This window comes from Mustela putorius, unplaced genomic scaffold (assembly GCF_011764305.1).
Source record: "Mustela putorius furo isolate JIRA1106 unplaced genomic scaffold, ASM1176430v1.1 tig00003846_pilon_pilon_pilon, whole genome shotgun sequence".
Classification (NCBI taxonomy): domain Eukaryota; kingdom Metazoa; phylum Chordata; class Mammalia; order Carnivora; family Mustelidae; genus Mustela; species Mustela putorius.
The window spans coordinates 20,503,736-20,522,506 of record NW_025421999.1 but is presented as its reverse complement, the minus strand read 5'-3'; positions in this window follow the sequence as shown (position 1 = coordinate 20,522,506).

Below are 18,771 nucleotides of genomic sequence, written 5' to 3'. Positions count from 1 at the left end.
GTTGCTTTTTAATTCATATAGAGTTTTTAGTTACACTAGTGGGAGAGAGAGCTGTAGTAGGGTTACTCCATTTTGGCTGGAGTTGTCATCTTTGATTTCTAAAAATTTACATCTTGCAGATGCTTCTATATCAACACATACCAGTTTGCTTATTTATTTTAAAGTGACAGAATACTCCAATTTATAAATGTGTCATAGTTTATTTAAGAAGTTGTTTATATATATTTTTTGTTATTAACAAAAATGAGACAACTTTTTATCCATGTGTTTTGGAATATTTTGGGGAGTATATCTGTAAGGAAAATTGCTAGTTAGGGAATACCTTCACCTTGACAAACAGTTGGAGAATGCCCATTTCTGCACAGTCATGCTCAACTAGAAACCTAAAAATTTTTGCAGTTTGATAAGTGAAAAAGCTATCTTGTTTTGATTTACATTTCTTTGTATAATGGTCCAAGTTGAACATTCTTTCATAAGAACAATAAAGCCACTGTGTGCCTTTTTCTAATAACTGCTTGAGGTTTCTGTTTAGTTAGAAGGGTCAGTTCCTCCCCACCCTCAACCCCACCCAGATTTTAAATAAAGCCACTCAGACCTTCCTCTGGTTTATTTATGATTTTATTTAGTGTACATTTTTCACCATTGGCAGCCAATGGAAAAATGGTGTATTAAGGGTGTATTGGCTCATGCACCCTTCAGTAGAGTTTTCCTACCTGTCTGACAGGACTAAGTATAATTCTGGAATAGAAAGAACTTGATTATGTGATTCCCAGACTTGAGCATGTTATTAAACTGTATAGAATATTCCATGAGGACTGACAAAGTGAGATGAAAAAAAAAAAAATCCCACATCACATTAACTTCTGTGCATGCATGTAGTCACCTTTCAGTTCTGGGACTAAAAGAAGGGACACTGGGGGGTGTATTTTCAAGGCCATGCTGCTCTCTCCATTTGCTGACCTGAGGTGATTTCTGAACCTACTTGATGGCTACAGTGAATATTGGCTACACAAGCCATTGGTTGAAAAGTAAACACTTATCTACATAAATTATCTACCATTAACCTTAAATGGTGAATTGAGGAAAGTAGAGAAGATGGGTTTGTTTCTCCTTTCTGGTTCCTTCTGAAATGTTAGCTCAAGAAAAATGGGGAGAATAAATGTGTTCCCTTTAATAGACATGATTTTCTGTAGTGATGTCTATATAAAGGGTATATCCCTTTCTCTGATGAATGTAAGAAAACTTAGAAAGTTTTCTAAGATATTAGATTTATAAGTATACAGTATTTAAGATTTCTTATTTTAAAATTTACATACAGTAGGTTGGTTTATTTACCTTAGACTTTTTGAGTGATTGCAGAATCTTGGCATTAAATATTCCTTTTTTTTTTTTAAGATTTTATTTATTTATTTGACAGAGAGAAATCACAAGTAGATGGAGAGGCAGGCAGAGAGAGAGAGAGGGAAGCAGGCTCCCTGCTGAGCAGAGAGCCTGATGCGGGCCTCGATCCCAGGACCCTGAGATCATGACCTGAGCCGAAGGCAGCAGCTTAACCCACTGAGCCACCCAGGCGCCCGGCATTAAATATTCTTGACTGAAACTGAAGTCTCAGCCTCCAACAGAACTGCATTTCTTAGTTAACTTTTTATAACAAAGATTTTTTTTGTTCAATTACTTTTGCCATCAAAATTGTCTTCAAAACTTGCTTCCTTTTGTATACTTCATTTTGATATTACCTGTTTTTTTCTTTTACCCTATATATTCTCTGTGTCAAGTATTCTTAATTTTTACTTCTTCTAAGGGTCCTATTTAGCTTTCATTTGTACATTTAATCAAAAAGAGTGCATTTCATTTGGCAGTTAGAGCTTTGAGTTAACAATTAGAAAACAACATGGATTATCTTTATGTAATATTAGGAAGTTACTACTGATCTAACCAAGTCTTATCTTCTTGTCAGTTCTGTATGTCAACCCAGTTTATTCTAAAAATGATTAACTATTAATATTTTAAAAGGTTTACATGCAATAAAATGAGCTCTTTTTGGTGCACAGCTCAAAGAGTTTGACAAATGTATAATTTTGTAGTTCTGTCACCCCCCTCAAGTTTCTCTGTGCTGTCCCTTAGTTGTCAATCCTTTCCCCATTTTCAACCTAAACAACTGATGATCTGTTGTCTTACAGCTTTGCCTTTGTCAGAATCATGTGCAACATTTAAAAACTAAGATGTGAAGCATGCTAACACGTTTCAGTCACCATTTCCCATCAAAGTCACTATGCTCTGTCTACTTGAGACCTATAAGGTTTCTAGTTGGAGTTCCACAGATTGTTTCATCTCTGGCCAATCTCTGTGGACTCAAATGCTTTCTCAAGAAGTCAGCCATCTTAGATCTTTGATCAAAGCATTGTCATTATGTTGTTTTGTATAAAAGTTGAAGCGGCTAAAAACCATTAATAGTAATAGAATAGGTTGCACTTCTTATTTTACATTGCTTTTCCAAAATCAGATATGCCTTTATGGCAGTCTAGGCTGACACCATACCCATTGCCATGACTAAGGATTTTCTATAGAGTAATGTACCCATATATGGAGAATTCCTCCCATTTTCTCCACCTTCCCTTTTTCTTCTTGTCTCCACAACAGCATATGTACCCTGAAGAAAGGTAGAAAATATTGATGAGCATAGCAGAGTTGGGAGGGGAACATAATCTCATTAGTATCAACTCTTGAACAGTATAGGAATAGTTACTTGTCTGTGATTGATATCTAGATTTACTTTAGGCACCACAGTAATAATTTGGGAATGGTTGTTGCTTTTTCTTATACATAAACATGACCTCTAACTTAAGTCTATTTTGATCTTTATCACTTATTTAAAAGATCACATCATATTTATTCTTTGCTTTGTAAGTTTTGCAGACCCTTAGCCAAAAATATAATATTCTGATATAACTTCATTTGACTATTTGAATTAGCTTAAATGCTAAAAATAGATTTATAAAATAATTTCTGCCAGAGTTAAAAGGAAGCTATTATTTCAGAAAATTGCGTAACTAAAAATTGACTTTTAATGGCAATTGTCTTGTAATTTATTTATAATTTTCTCTTAATTTTTTGTAATATTATTAATCTCTGGAGGTCCAGTTGAAGTGAAACCTACATTTTGGTGCAAGTAGATGAGGCCCATTTTTCAAAAGTTTTCTGTGGCACTGAAATGAACATAAACTATTTCTCAAGTACCTTGTATGGAGACTGCTTCAATGAGGAGTACTTAGTCATGCATTTATACAGTAAACTGTTACTGAATATCTTTATGGCATCAGGTTTAATACTAGGTACTGGGGATATGGAAAGATTTCATTCATTGCCTTCAAGGAGTTCATAATAATAACAATTCTAAAATCCGTGTTTTTAAATCCATATAATCTTTCTTTCCTTCACCAATCACACCTAAACATCCCAATAGTTTATTTTTGCTTTTGTTTCCCTTGCCTCTGGAGATGTATCTAGAAGGAATTTGCTATGGCCCATATCAAAGTGGTTACTGCCTGTGTTCTGTTCTAGGATTTTTATGGGTTCATTCAGATCTTTAATCCATTTTAAATTTCTTTTTGTGTTTGGTATAAATTTCTAATTTGTGTTTAGTGTAAAAAAGTGTTTTGTGTTTTGTGTTTGGTCCAGTTTCATTCTTTTGCATGTTTCTGTCCAGGTTTTCCAACACCATTTGTTGAAGAGATTGACTTTTTTCTATTGTGTACTCTTCCATGCTATGTTGGAGGTTAATTGACCATATAGTTATGGGTTCATTTCTGGGTTTTCTATTCTGTTGTGTTGAGCTGTGGGTTTACCTTTGTGTTAGTATCATACTGTTTTGATTACTACAGCTTTGTAGTATATCTTGAAATCTAGGATTGTAATACTTTTAGTCTTGTTCATTCTCAAGTTTGCTTTGACTATTTGAGATCTTTTGTGGTTCCAAACAAACTTCAGGATTGCTTGTTCTAGGTGTATAAAAAATGCTGTTCATATTTTGATAGGGGTTGCATTAAATCTGTAGACTGCTTTGGGTAGTATAGACATTTTAACAATATTTGTTTTTCCAATTCATGAGCATGGAATGTCTTTCCATCTCTTTGTGTCATCTTTAATTTCTATCATCAATATTTTATAGTTTATAGAGTACAGGTTTCTCACCTCTTTGGTTAGGTTTGTTCCTAGGTATCTTACTGCTTTTGGTGAAACTATAAATAGGATTGTTTTCTTAATTATTTTTGCTTCTTCATTATGTTGTACAAAAATTCAGTGGATTTCTGTACGTTGATTTTGAATCCTAAGCCTTTACTGAATTTATCAGTTCTAGCAGCTTCTTAGTAGTTTTTGGATATTTTATATAGCGTGTCATGTCTTCTACAAAGAGTGAAAATTTGAATTCTTTCTTAACCATTTGGATACCTTTTATTTCTTTTTGTTGTGTGATTGCTGAGGTTAGGACTTACAGTAAATACTATGTTAACTAACAGTGGTGGGATTGGACATCCCTGTCTTGTTCCTGATTGTAGAGGAAAAGCCCTCAGTTTTTGACCATTCAGGATGATATTTGCTGTGGGCTCTTCATAGCTGGCCTATATTATGTTGAGGTATATTCCTTCTAAACCTATTTTGTTAAGGGTTTCTATCATGAATGATATTGTATTTGGTTAAATTTTCTCTGCATCTATTGAAATGATCATATGGTTCTTAACACTTTCTTTTAGTAATATGGTATATCACATTGATTGATTTGTAAATATTGAACTGTTTTTTGCAATCCAGGAATAAATCCAGGCTATTGTGGTGAGTGATTTTTTTAAATGTATTGTTAGATTTGGTTTACTAGTATTTTATTGATAGTTTCTGCATCCATGTTTATCAGGGATATTGGCTTATAGTTCTCATTCTTGGTAGAGTCTTTATCTGGTTTTGGTATCAGGCTAATGTAGGCCTCAGAATAAGTTTGGAAGTTTTCCATCCTTTTCTATTTTTTAGAATAGTTTGAGAAGAATAGTTAGCTTTAAATGTTTGGTAGACTTCATCTGTGAAGCTATCTGGCCTTGGACTTATGGTTTTTGGGAACTTTTTGATTACTGATTCAATTTCTTTGGTGGTTATTGGTCTGTTCAAGATTTCTATTCCTTCCTGTTTCAGTTTTGGTAGTGTACACATGTTTAAGAATTTGTCCATTTCTTCCAGGTTGTCTAAGTCCAACTATGTTGGCATATAGTTTTCATATTTTATATTTTCATATTTATATTTCCACAGTTTATATTTCTGTGGCATTGGTTGTTATTTCTCCTCTCTCATTTGTGACTTCATTTATTTAGGTACTTTCTCTTTTTTTTTTTGATAAGTCTGGTTAGAACTTTATCAATTTTATTATTTTTTTCAAAGAACCAGCTCCTGGTTTCCTCAATCTGTTCTGTTGCTCTGTTTTTTAGTTTCTATATCACTTATTTCTGTGCTGATCTTTATTATTTCTTTCCTTCTGCTGGCTTTAGGCTTCATTTGTTATTCTTTTTCTACCTTTTTTTTTTTTTTTTGGGTGTAAGGTTAGGTTGTTTATTTGAGGTTTTTCTTGCTTCTTGAAATAACATCTGCAATGTCTTTTCACAACAGTGCCTTGAATAGTATGTGATTGAATAGCCAGGGAATGAGAATCTTGAGGGAGATCTTTAGAATTGTGCCTACCTAAGGCCCAAATTACCTGATTTTTAAACAAAAGTGCTATTCATCATTATTTATTTCCTAATACAAGTTTGTTTTTCTTGGTATTAAGTAATTTTTAACACATCCCTTTTTTACATAACTTACAAACATACCACACACACACCTCATATATGAGATAATACATATTTAACATATCTTTTTGGTAGAAGAGTTATTAGGGCCATCTCTGTTAATTCATCACATGTTTATTAGATATATACATTGTGCCAATAATTCTAGTTCTGAGTGCTGAGGACACAGTGATGTAAAAGTTGGAAATTTTACATACAAAGGACACATACTTTTGTCTGTCTATCACATATTTATCTAAGACTTATGTGTTAGGGACTCTTCTAGGTTATTGAAATACAATGGTGAAATAAGACACATTGCTGTCATGGAGTGTATATCATATGTGGGAAATCTGAAACTAAACATGAACAAATGAATAGAACATACTTTTTTGGGTGATTATTAATACCATGAGAAAAAGTAAAGCAGAGTAAAAGAAGAGAAAGTGATAAGGTCAGGGAGTGCTGTTTTAGGTAGGATAGCAAGGGAAGGTTTTTAAAGGTAGAGACTTGAGTAAAGTTAGAAAATTTTAGTGAAGACAGAAAATAGGCCAATGGTGACCACACAGTGAGATAAAAGCTATGAGAGAAGTGAAGATATATATGAGAGAGTAGGGGCATGCAGGGCGCTAGCATCTACATCAGAGGCCAGGGAAGCCTGAAGGAGGAGTTGATACCTAGGTCAACAACTGAAAGATGGGTGTGAATTAGTAAGACACTTGGATAGAGGAAAAGCATTTTCAAGGCAAGTGAGCAGCACATGGGAAAGCATATATGTTAGAAGAGGCAGAAAGAAAATTGTATATGGTTCAGAATGACTGTGCTTGTAGAGGTTTTATAAGATTACTGGAAGCAGTGTGAAATATGAATATGCAAATGGAAAGACTAAAGGAAGGGAGAAGAACTACAGCCACACTATATGAAGACTAGACCAAGGTGGCTCTGATGGGGATAGAAGGAGGGGCAGAATCTTGAGATAATATGGACATGCAATCAATAGGATTTAAAAGTCTTCTGGATGTGGACACTGAAAGGAATGGAATCAGTTGTCTGTCATGGGTGACTTGTTATAGTAATTCATGGAGATAGGAAATATTGGAGGAAGAATAGACTTGGGGTAAAAGTTAAGGAGTTTGGTTTTTGACATCTTGAATCGGGTTCTCAAGGAATAAAATTTTTAAAAGATTTTATTTATTTAATAGAGAGAGCAAGAGAGTGAGTGCACAAACAGGGTAGGTGGCAGAGGTAGAGGGAGAAGCAGATTCTCTGCTAAGTGAGGAGCCTGACATGGGACTCCATCCCAGGGGCCTGGATTCATGACCTAAGCTGAAGGCAAACACTTAACCAACTGAGTCACCCAGGTGGCCCTCTTGAGGGCTAATTTAATGAACATTTTCAACAGGCAATTGGATATTCTTGTTTGGAGCTCAGACTAAAAAATTAGAGATTGTCATCATATTAATGGTAGTTGAAACCACAGGCATAAATGAGATCACCCAGGGAAAATGAACAGAACAGGGAGAGAAAATGGGTTAAAAAGAGGGGTGAGGGATGAGACCCTGAAAGGGAAGCTAAGAATTGACTTAAGAGGTAAGTAGTATCACAGAAGCCAAGAAAATTCCCTAATTATTTCCTTTTAATACCTTAAAAAATCTACTATATCTTCTGACATGACAAAGTAATTAAACAAAAAGATTAAGCAATTAAATGCAAGTAACAAACAATACCATTCTTGCCCTGACTTCTCACTCCACTGTCCCAAAATAATATAGATCAGTGGAAAGTTTTGTAGCACACACAAAACATAAGAACTCATGGAAAATTAAAAATCACCAAAATGAATGTATCATGAGTGTTTTCTCAAGAGTGATAGAAGATCAATTGCATTACAACCAGTTGAGGTATCTGTGAAAATGAACATTCCCAATATTTATCCCAAGTCTGCTGAGCCAGAATTTTTGCTGTGAGCAAGAAGTTTTAATCAAGTTTCTCATGTGATGTTTATGTACATTTTTGTTTTTCAATTGAGAACCAATGGTCTTCAAGAAACAACTTTTCAAATGTTGAAAACCTTCTGGGGCACCTGAGTGGCTCAGTTGTTTAAACCTCCATCTCTTGATTTAGGTTCAGGTAATGAATTCAAGGTGATGAGATAAATCCCCTTGTGGGGCTCTAGGCTGTGTGCAGTCTGCTGGGGATTTTCTCTCTCCCTCTACCCTTCCCCCTCTCATGATCTGTCTCTGTCTCTCTCTCTAAATAAATAAAATCTTAAAAAAAAAAAAAGAAAATCTCAGAGAATAGAGGGAAAAACAAAATAGATATTGAGGTTAGCTGCAATTGGTAATTATTAGAAGTAAGAACATCACTGAAGTGGAATATAAATCTGATATATAATTATATACCTAATAGGTTTATATAACAATGCATAATAATAACACATATTTTAGAAGAAGAAAAATGACATGGAATTTATGAAAAATGTAGGAGAGAAAAATTTCCAGTAATCAAAAAACTATTAACTACGGATAGAAGGGTCGTAGAATCTTTGTTCATACTATTTTTTTGCATTTTTTATTGAGTTCAGCATACATGAAAAACACTAATAACAAAGACACAACTCAATGAATTGTTACAAAGTGATACACCTGTTGTCAGATCATGAAAGAAAGATCAGGAAAGAAAATATTACCAGCTCCCAAATCTTCTACATAGGGTCATCCCTAGTCCCAAGTTTTTCTCCTCCACAAAGGTAACTACTTTGACTTCTAAAACCATGGGCTATTTTGCTTATTTTGGAACTGCATATAGATGGTATCATATAGTATGCATTCTTTTATTGTACATATTCTCTTATGTCTGTTTTCTGACATTCATCATTATTTTTGAATTTTATCTATGTTGTGTATAATAATAGTTTCATAGCTGATAGTATTACTTGTATCAGTATACTATAATTTATTATGCCGTTGGTAGACACATGAGTTTTTTTCAGTTTTCGATAACTATTACACTCTGACATTTAAAAACATATTTTGGTGATCATATGTACATATTTTTCTTGACATATACGAGGCAGTAGGAGTACTGAGTCATAGAATATACATGTATTTAGTTTTAGTAGATACTGACAATTTTTCAAAGTGGCTATACCAATTTATACTTCTATTAGTAATATATATAAATTCCAGTTGTTTTGGATACTAGTTAATATTTACAGGGGCGTCTGGGTGGCTCAGTGAGTTAAAGCCTCTGCCTTCAGCTCAGGTCATGATCTCGGGGTCCTAGGATCAAGCCCTGCATCAGGCTCTCTGCTCAGCGGGGGGCCTGCTTCCTCCTCCCTCTCTACCTGCCTCTCTGCCTACTTGTGATCTCTGTCAAATAAATAAATAAAATCTTTAAGAAATTTTTTTTTTTACATTGTCAGCCTTTTTTTTTTTTTTAAGTGAATGAGATGGAGGAGTGTGGGGAGAGGCAGAAAGAGGTGGACAGAGAATCTTAAGCCGACTTCATGCCTAATGTAGAACCTGATGCGGGGCTTGATCATCTCACAACCCTGATATCATGAGCTGAGCCAAAATCAAAAGTCAGACACTTAAACTACTGAGGCACCTAGGTGCCCCTACATTGTCAGTTTTTAATTTTAAGATCTGGTGGGTGGTATCTGTTCGGTTGTTATCTTATTGTGGCTTTGATTTTTGTTTCCCTTTTGATTTATGAAGTTTATTGGCCATTTGGATATCCTGTTTTGTGAAGTGGATTACACAAATCTTTTGCCCACTTTCTGTTGGATTGTTTTGCTTCTACTGATTTTTAGGAACTCTTTTTATGTTAGGAATATCTACCTTTGATTGGATACATGTATTACAAATGTCTTATCTCATTTACTAGCTTGCCTTTTTACTATCTTAATGGTGTCTTTTAATAAAAAGAAATCCCGGGGCACCTGGTTGGCTCACTGGGTTAAAGCCTCTGTCTTCGGCTCAGGTCATGATCCCAGGGTCTTGGGATCGAGCCCTGCATCGGGCTCTCTGCTCAGTGGGGAGTCGGCTTCCTCCTCTCTCTCTCTGCCTGCCTCTCTGCCTACTTGTTATCTGTCAAATAAATAAATAAAAATATATTTAAAAAAATAAAAAGAAATCCCAATTTCAATTAAGTCAAATTTATAAATCTTTTCTCTCATGGTTACCGTTTCTGTAACTAGTATAAAAAGTGTTTTCCTGTCTTGAGGACATGAAGGTATTTTCTAGTATTACCTTTTAAAAGACTGATTTTTATTGTCTTTTACACTATTCTACATTCCATTTAGAATGGTTTTTCTGTATAGTGTGAAGTAGGGATACTCATTTCTTTTTAAATTAATATTTAATTGATTTAGCACATTCACCATCCATTCTTTATTGCACCACAGCACCAGTTTAGAAAAATCAAGTGATTACATAGTTATGAGCTTTTTCTGTATTCTTTATTCTGTTCCCTTGATTTATTTTTTGAGCATGGATGGGAAACTGCCTGGGAATACCAAGTAGTGTAGGTTTAAAAATTGACTCTATTTTAATTATTGTAGCTTTATAATAAGCCTTGATATATGATAGTATAAATCCTCCAACATCATTTTCCTTCTTCAAGATTATCTTGGTCATCCTTGGCTTTTGGAATTTCTATAAAAATTTTAGAATCATTTCCACAAAATATCTTGTTGGATTTTGAATTGGCATTGTAGTCATTTAATAGATAAATTTGTTAACTAACCTTTTTTTTTTTTTTTTTTTATAACATTGAGACTTCCAATCCATGAACGGGATATATCCTTCAATTTATTTAAATCTTTTTCTTTCTTTCCTTCTTTCTTCCTTGCTTTCCTTCCTTTCTCCCTCTTCTCTTTCTTTTTATTTCTTTTTTAATTTAAGTATAATTAACTTTCAGAGTTACACTAGTTTCAGGTACAGAGTATAATGATTCAACAATCCTACACATTTCTCAAGGCTCAGCAAGATGAATGTACTTGTAACCCCCTTTATTTCTTTCACTTATCCTCTCACCCACCTGCCCTCTGGCAAACACCAGTTTGTTCTCTGTAATTAAGTCTGTTATTTTGTTTGTTCTCTCTTTTTTTTTTCATTTTTGTTTCTTAAAATTCCATATATGAGGGAAATCACATGGTATTTGTCTTTCTCAGACTGGCTTGTTTTCCCGAGCATTATACCCTGTAGCTCCATCCACCTTGTTGTAAATGGCATGATCTCATTCATTTTTATGGCTGAGTAATATTCCATTATATATTTATACAAATAAATCACATCTTGTTCATCCTTTCATCTATAGATAGGCACTTGTGTTGCTTCCACACCTTGGCTAATGTAAATAATGCTGCAATAAATATAGGGGTCCACACAACCTTTTTTTAATTAGTCTTACTGTTTTCTTTGAGTAAATACTAGATAGTAGAATTTACTTGATCATATGATAATTCTATGTTTACGTTTTTGAGAAATATTTATACTATTTGCTATGGTGATGCACCAATTTGCATTCACACCAGTCATGTATGAAGGTTCCTTTCTCTCTACATCCTTACCAACACTTGTTATTTCTTGTGTTTTTTTTTTTAATTTTAGCTATTCTGACAAGCATAAATTAATATCTCATTGTGCTTTCAATTTGCATTTCCCTGATGGTTAGTGATATTGAGCATCTTTCCAGATTTCTGTCGACCATCTGTATATCATTTTTGGAGAAATATCCTTTCAGGTCTTCTGCACAAGACCTGTGCAGATAAATAAATAATCTGGTTATTTATTTATTAAAATACTTTTTATTATTTATTTATTTATTTATTTTTATCTTTACCATTTTGAGTTGTGTAAGTTATTTATATTTTGATGTTAACTTTAATTGTATATATCATTTGCCCACATCTTCTCCCATCCAGTAGATAGTCTTTTTTTTTTTTTTTTGTATTTTTCCTTCACCATACAAAAGCTTTATTTTGGTGTAGTCCTAATAGTTTAATTTTACTTTTTTTTTCCTTGCTAGAGGAGACATATCTAGAGAAAATGTTTCTATGGCTGATGTCAAAGAAGTTACGTTTTCTCCTAGGACTCATGGTTTCCGGTCTCACGTGTGGGTCTTTAATCCATTTTAAGTTTATTTTTGCATGTAGTGTAAGAAAGTGGTCCAGTTTCATTTTTTGCCTATAGCTGCCCAGTTTCCCCAGCACTACTTATTGAAGAGACTGTCATTTTCCCATTGTATATTCTTGCTTCCTTTGTCATAGATAAATTGACCATAAAAGTATGAGGTTATTTCTGGACTCTCTATTCTGTTCCATTGATCTTTGTATCTATTTTTTGTGCTAGTACCATACTGTTTTGATTACTACAGCTTTGTAGTGCATCTTGAAATCTGGGATTGTGATACCTCCAGCTTTGTTTTTCTTAAGATTTCTTTTGTTATTTGGGGTCTTTTGTGGTTGCATAAAATTTTAGTATTATTCTAGTTTTATGAAAAATGTTGGTATTTTGATACGGATTGCATTAAACTTGTAGATTGTTTTGGGCAGTATGGACTTTTTAACAATACTCATTCTTCTAATCCATGAGAATGGAATATCTTTCCATTTTTTAGTGTCATCTTTAGTTTCTTTCATCAATGTTTTATAGTTCTCAGAGTACAGATCTTTCACCTCTTTGCTTAAGTTTATTACTAGGTGTTTCATTATTTTTGGTGCAGTTGTAAGTGGGATTGTTTTCTTAATTTCCCTTTCTGCTACTTCATTATTAATATATAGAAATATAACAAATTTCTCTATATTAATTTTGTATCCTATGACTTTACTGAATTTATTTTTCAGTTTTGGTAATTTTTTGTTCTAGTCTTTAGAGTTTTTGCTATATAATATCATGTCATCAGCAAATGGTGGACAATTTTACTTCTTCTTTACTAACTTGGATGTCTTTTTGTTGTCTGATTCCTGTGCCTAGGACTTCCAGTAACATGTTGAATAAAAGTGGTGAGAGTTGACATCCTCGTTTCTGATCTTAGAAGAAATGTTCTCAGTTTTTTACCATTAAGTATGATGTTAGTTATGAGATTTTCACATACGGTCTTTATTATGTTGAGATATGTTCTATCTAAACCTACTTTGTTGAGAGTCTTTATTATGAATGGATGTCGTACTTTGTCAAATGCTTTTTCAGCATCTATTGAGATGATCCTATGGCTTTTATCCTCTCTTTTGTTAAAGTGATGTATCACATTGACTGATTTGTGAATATTGAACCCAACTCTTGCATCCCTGAAATAAATACCACTTGATTGTGGTGAATTATTTCTTATAATGTATTGTTGTATTCAGTTTGCTAATATTTTGTTGTGGATTTTTGCATTTATGTTCATTGGAGATACTGGCCTGTAGTTTTCTTTCCTTTTGCTTTCTTTCTTTCTTTCTTTTTTTTTAAATTGCATCCAAGGTTGGTGTTCTTTTTTTTAAAAATTAAATTTATTTATTTTCAGCATAACAGTATTCATTATTTTTTCACCACACTCAGTGCTCCATGCAATCCGTGTCCTCTATAATACCCACCACCTGGTACCCCAACCTCCCACCCCCCCCCCCGCCCCTTCAAAACCCTCAGGTTGTTTTTCAGAGTCCATAGTCTCTCATGGTTCACCTCCCCTTCCAATTTCCCCCAACTCCCTTCTCCTCTCTAACTCCCCATGTCCTCCATGCTATTTGTTATGCTCCACAAATAAGTGAAACCATATGACAATTGACTCTCTCTGCTTGACTTATTTTCACTCAGCATAATCTCTTCCAGTCCCATCCATGTTGCTACAAAAGTTGGGTATTCGTCCTTTCTGATGGAGGCATAATACTCCATAGTGTATATGGACCACATCTTCCTTATCCATTCGTCCGTTGAAGGGCATCTTGGTTCTTTCCATAGTTTGGCGACCGTGGCCATTGTTGCTATAAATATTGGGGTACAGATGGCTCTTCTTTTCACTACATCTGTATCTTTGGGGTAAATACCCAGGAGTGCAATTGCAGGGTCATAGGGAAGTTCTATTTTTAATTTCTTGAGGAATCTCCACACTGTTCTCCAAAGAGGCTGCACCAACCTGCATTCCCACCAACAGTGTAAGAGGGTTCCCCTTTCTCCACATCCCCTCCAACACATGTTGTTTCCTGTCTTGTTAATTTTGGCCATTCTAACTGGTGTAAGGTGATATCTCAATGTGGTTTTAATTTGAATCTCCCTGATGGCTAGTGATGAACATTTTTTCATGTGTCTGATAGCCATTTATTTGTTTGCTTGTTTCTTTCTTTCTTTCATTTTTCTTCCTTTCTTTTAGTGTCTTTATCTGGTTTTGGTATCGGGGTAATGCTGATCTCATAGAAGGAATTTTGAAGTTTTCCTTCCTCTTCTGTTTTTTGGAATAGTTTGAGAATAATAGGTATTAACTCTTCTTTAAATGTTTGATAGAATTCACCTGTCAACCTATCTCCATCCTGGAGTTTTGTTTGTTGGGAATTTTTGGACTGCTGATTAAATTTCATTTCTAGTAATCAGTCTGTTCAATTTTCTATTTCTTCCTGTTTCAATTTTTGAAAGTTCTATGTTTCTAGATGTATCCATTTCTTCTAGGCTATCCAATTTTTTTTTGTATATAATTTTTCATAATATTATCTTATAATTCTTTGTATTTCTATGGTGTCAGTTGTTATCTCTCTTCCTTTACTTCTGATTTAGTTTATTTTAGTCCTCCTTTAATATTGGTTTATCAATTTTGTTGATCTTTCAAAGAACCAACTTCTGGTTTCATTGATCAGTTCTCTTTGTTTTTATGAGTCTGTATTTCATTTATTTCTGTTCTAATCTCTATTATTTCCTTTTTTCTGCTGGTTTTGGTCTTGTTTGTTCTTCTTTTTCTAGGTCTTTTAGGTATAAAGTTAGGTTGTTCATTTGAGATTTTTCTTGCTTCTTGAGGTAGGCCTATATTGTTACAATCTTCCTTCTTAGAACAGCTTTTGCTGCATCCCAGAATTTTTGAACCATTGTATTTTAATTTTAATTTGTCGCTATGTATTTTTTATTCCTCTTTGATTCTTTGGTTGAACTATTCATTGTTTAGTAGCATGTTATTTAACCTCCATGTATTTGTGTCCTTTCCAGATTTTTTCTTATGACTATTTCCAGTTTCATACCCATTCTAAAAGCATTATATTTCCCCCCACCATGTTTCAGGTATATGATAGCATATTTTACATCTTTTAATTTTGTGAATCCCTTGATTGATTTCTATAGCTATAACTGATTTTGCTGCTTTTGTGCTTTAATCTCCATACTGTTTTTTTTTAAAAGATTTTATTTATTTATTTGACAGAGAGAGATCACAAGTAGATGGAGAGGCAGGCAGAGAGAGAGAGAGAGAGGGAAGCAGGCTCCCTGCTGAGCAGAGAGCCTGATGCGGGACTCGATCCCAGGACCCTGAGATCATGACCTGAGCTGAAGGCAGTGGCTTAACCCACTGAGCCACCCAGGCACCCTCCATACTGGTTTTATATCTACTATTTTTATTATGTTTGTATTTACCCATGAAATTTTTGCCTTCCATAATTTTCTTACTGCTGATAATAGCCTTTTCTTTCCAGTCCAGGAATGCCCTTTAATGTTTTTTGTAAGACTGGTTTAGTGTTGATGAACTACTTTAGATTTTATTTATCTGGGAAACTCTTTATCTTTTCTTCTATTCCTAATGATAGACTTGCTGGATAGAGTATTCTCAGTTATAGGTATTTTTCCTTTCAGCATTTTGAATACATCACGCCAATCTCTCCTGGTTTACAAAATTTCTGCTAAAAATGAGCTGATATCACTTCTATGTAACTATTTTCTTTTCTATCATGCCTTTAAAAGTTCTTTCATTACTTTTTGCTATTTTAATTATTATGTGTCTTGGTATGGACCTCTTTGGGTTGATTTTATTGGGGGCTGTCTGTGCATCCTGGATTTGGATGACTATTTCCTTCCCTGAATTAGGGAAGTTTTCAGCTGTTTTTCTTTTTTTTTTTTTTATTTTTAACTTAATTCTTAATTTTTAAAAAAGATTTTATTTATTTATTTGACATAGATCACAAGTAGGCAGAGAGGCAGGTAGAGAGAGGGAGAAGCAGGCAGAAAGCCCAGTGTGGGGCTTGTTCCCAGGACCCTGAGATCATGATCTGAGCTGAAGGCAGAGGCTTAACCCACTGAGCCACCCAGGCCTCCCTGTGTTTTTTTTTTTTTTTTTTTTTTTTTTTTTTTAATAAACTTGCTATCCCTTTTTCTCTCTCTTCTTCTGGGATCTCTATAATGTGAATGTTATTATGTTTGATGATGTCACTGAGTTCCTCTAACCTATTTTCATTTCTTATTATTCTTTTTTAGTTTTGCTGTTCAGCTCTGTCTTCCAGGTCTTCAGCTTCCTCTAAACTACTATTGATTCCCCCTAGTGCATTTTTAATTTTAATTTTAAATTGAATTCTTTATCACTGATTTGTTCTTTTTTATATTTTCTATGTCTTTGTTGAAGGTCTCATGGAGATCCTCCAATCTTTTCTCAAGTCCAGTAAATATCTTTATGACCATTACTTTGGATTCTTTATCAGGCATATAGTTTATCTTCATTTCATTTAAATTTTATGCTATGGTTTTGTCCTGTTCTTTAATTTGAGATATATTCCCTTGTCTCCTCATTTTGTCTAAGATGCTATGTTTATTTCTACTTATTATGAAAGTCAGCTATGTCTCCTGATCTTGAAAGTAGTGGCCTTATGAATAAGAAGTCCTGTGCTGCCTTGCAGTGCAATACCTCCTCTTCACCAGAACCAGGTGCTTCAGGGGTATCTCTCCTATGTGGGTTGTGTGCACCCCAGTGTTGTGGCTGAGCCTTGTTGCCTTCAGTTCAGTCAGCTGCAGTGGCCCACTTTGCATGTTGTGGGTGCACCAGCAGAATTTGGTCCCTGTGCTGTTAAAGGGCTAGTCTGGGGCTATGTGGGCTTATATTTGAGTGGTATCAGCAGTCAGATCAGATGCCTACCCTTAGCCATGGTCACACACATCAATCTACAGATATTCTCCCTGTGCTGCCCCCTGAGAGATTTTTGTTGGTGGGCAGGGCCAGCAGTCAGATTGTATGTTTGCTCCCAGTTTGTCTTCTGGGACTTCAGTGGAACTGGTATGTGTGGTTATCTTTCCTCTCTCGGGACAAGGTTTCTTTGGAGTAGTGCTTGTCCCTAAGGGGCTGCTTATAGAATGATAGAACCCCTTTGGGGGGGGACTCACTCCTGCTAAGTGGTTGGATCTGCAGGAGAATGTGAGTACAGATAATGCAGTGTTAGCAAGATAGGAGGAGGGTGTTCATACTGGTTCTAGCAAGTGTTCCACTATCTAGGCTAGGGGTAGGGAAGAGATATGCTAATAACTCCATTTTTGGGGAGAAGTTTCCTAAAGGTTCCAGCCTCTGCTGCACATGTTCTGAAATTAATAAATAAATCTTCTCATATATCCCAGGCACTTTTTAAACTTTTGTTTCTATACATATCTCTGGCAGGGTTATTTGTTATACTGCTTTGTTAAGGACATGGACTCAGTTTCCTGTCACCCTCTGGTTCTCCTAGAATGAAGACTGTTGATTTTTAAAGTACCCAGAGTTAAACCCTGCTGATTGGAAAACCTCCTGAAGTTAAGACCCACTCATTTTAAAAGCAAAATGCTAAGGCACTCATCTTCCCATTGTAGGTCCCCCATGTCTGGGATGCCTGGCATAGATTCTGCTCCTCTCCCTTCTCTGTGCTTGTGGTATCCCTCCTGTTTGTGGTTAGTCTCTCCATGAGTTTGGTTCTGACCACATCTCCACCCCTCCTACCCTTTGCTATGTGGCTTCCTCTTTACAATTAACTGCGGAAATCCGTTTTGCAAGTCCTTGGGTATTTTCTGGGTTGGTTGCACTAATGTGGCTGTTACCTAGGTGTGTCTGTGGGATGGGGGGAGCTTAGGGTCCTTCTTTTCCACCATCTTACCAGAAATCCAGGCCTATTTAGGTCTTTCTTAATTTCCTTCAGTAACAGTTTACAGTTTCCTGTGAAGGAATTTGTTCATCTTTCATGAGACTTCTTCTTAGGTATTTGATGTTTTGGTATTACTAAAATTTTTATTTATTTCATTTTAATTATATATAACATATTTATATATACATTTATTTACACATATATTATATAAATATATAATATATAATATATGATATATAAATAATATGTAATATATAAATATACTAGATATATTTATATATCTATGTTCATTTTTGTGTGTGTGTTACCCTTATGTCCAGAAGTCTTGCTAAATCCATTTAACTCTGACCATTAATTTGTAACTTCTCTGGGATTTTTTATTTCTGCAATAGTATCATCTGTAAATAATGACAGTTTTATTTCTCTTTTTTCCCATATAAACTTTCATTTCTTTACCTTGTCCTATTTGCTTTGGTTAAGATTTAAATATACCGTTAAATGATGCTAGAGGGTCTTCTTATTTTGATGTAGATCTCAGGAGGTTTCCAACATTTCACCATTAAAGGTGATGCTTGTTACAAATTTTTTTGTAGATATACTTTATCAGATTAAGGTAATTTTATTTTAATTTTAGTTTGCTGAGAGGTTTGGAATTTTATCAGATTTCCTCTTCTTCATCTATACAAGAATTATATTTTTTTCTTCTTTTAATATAAGAAATTACATTGATTGATTTTCAAATGTTAGGCTATCTTTGAATTCCTGAAATGTAACCAGTTTTATTATGATATAATTGTCTATACAATACTGGCTTCAGTTTTCATATACATACATACATATATATTTTACCATATATACATTTAGGATTGTTCATGAAAGATTAGATCATAAATTTTAAAATTTCAGTTA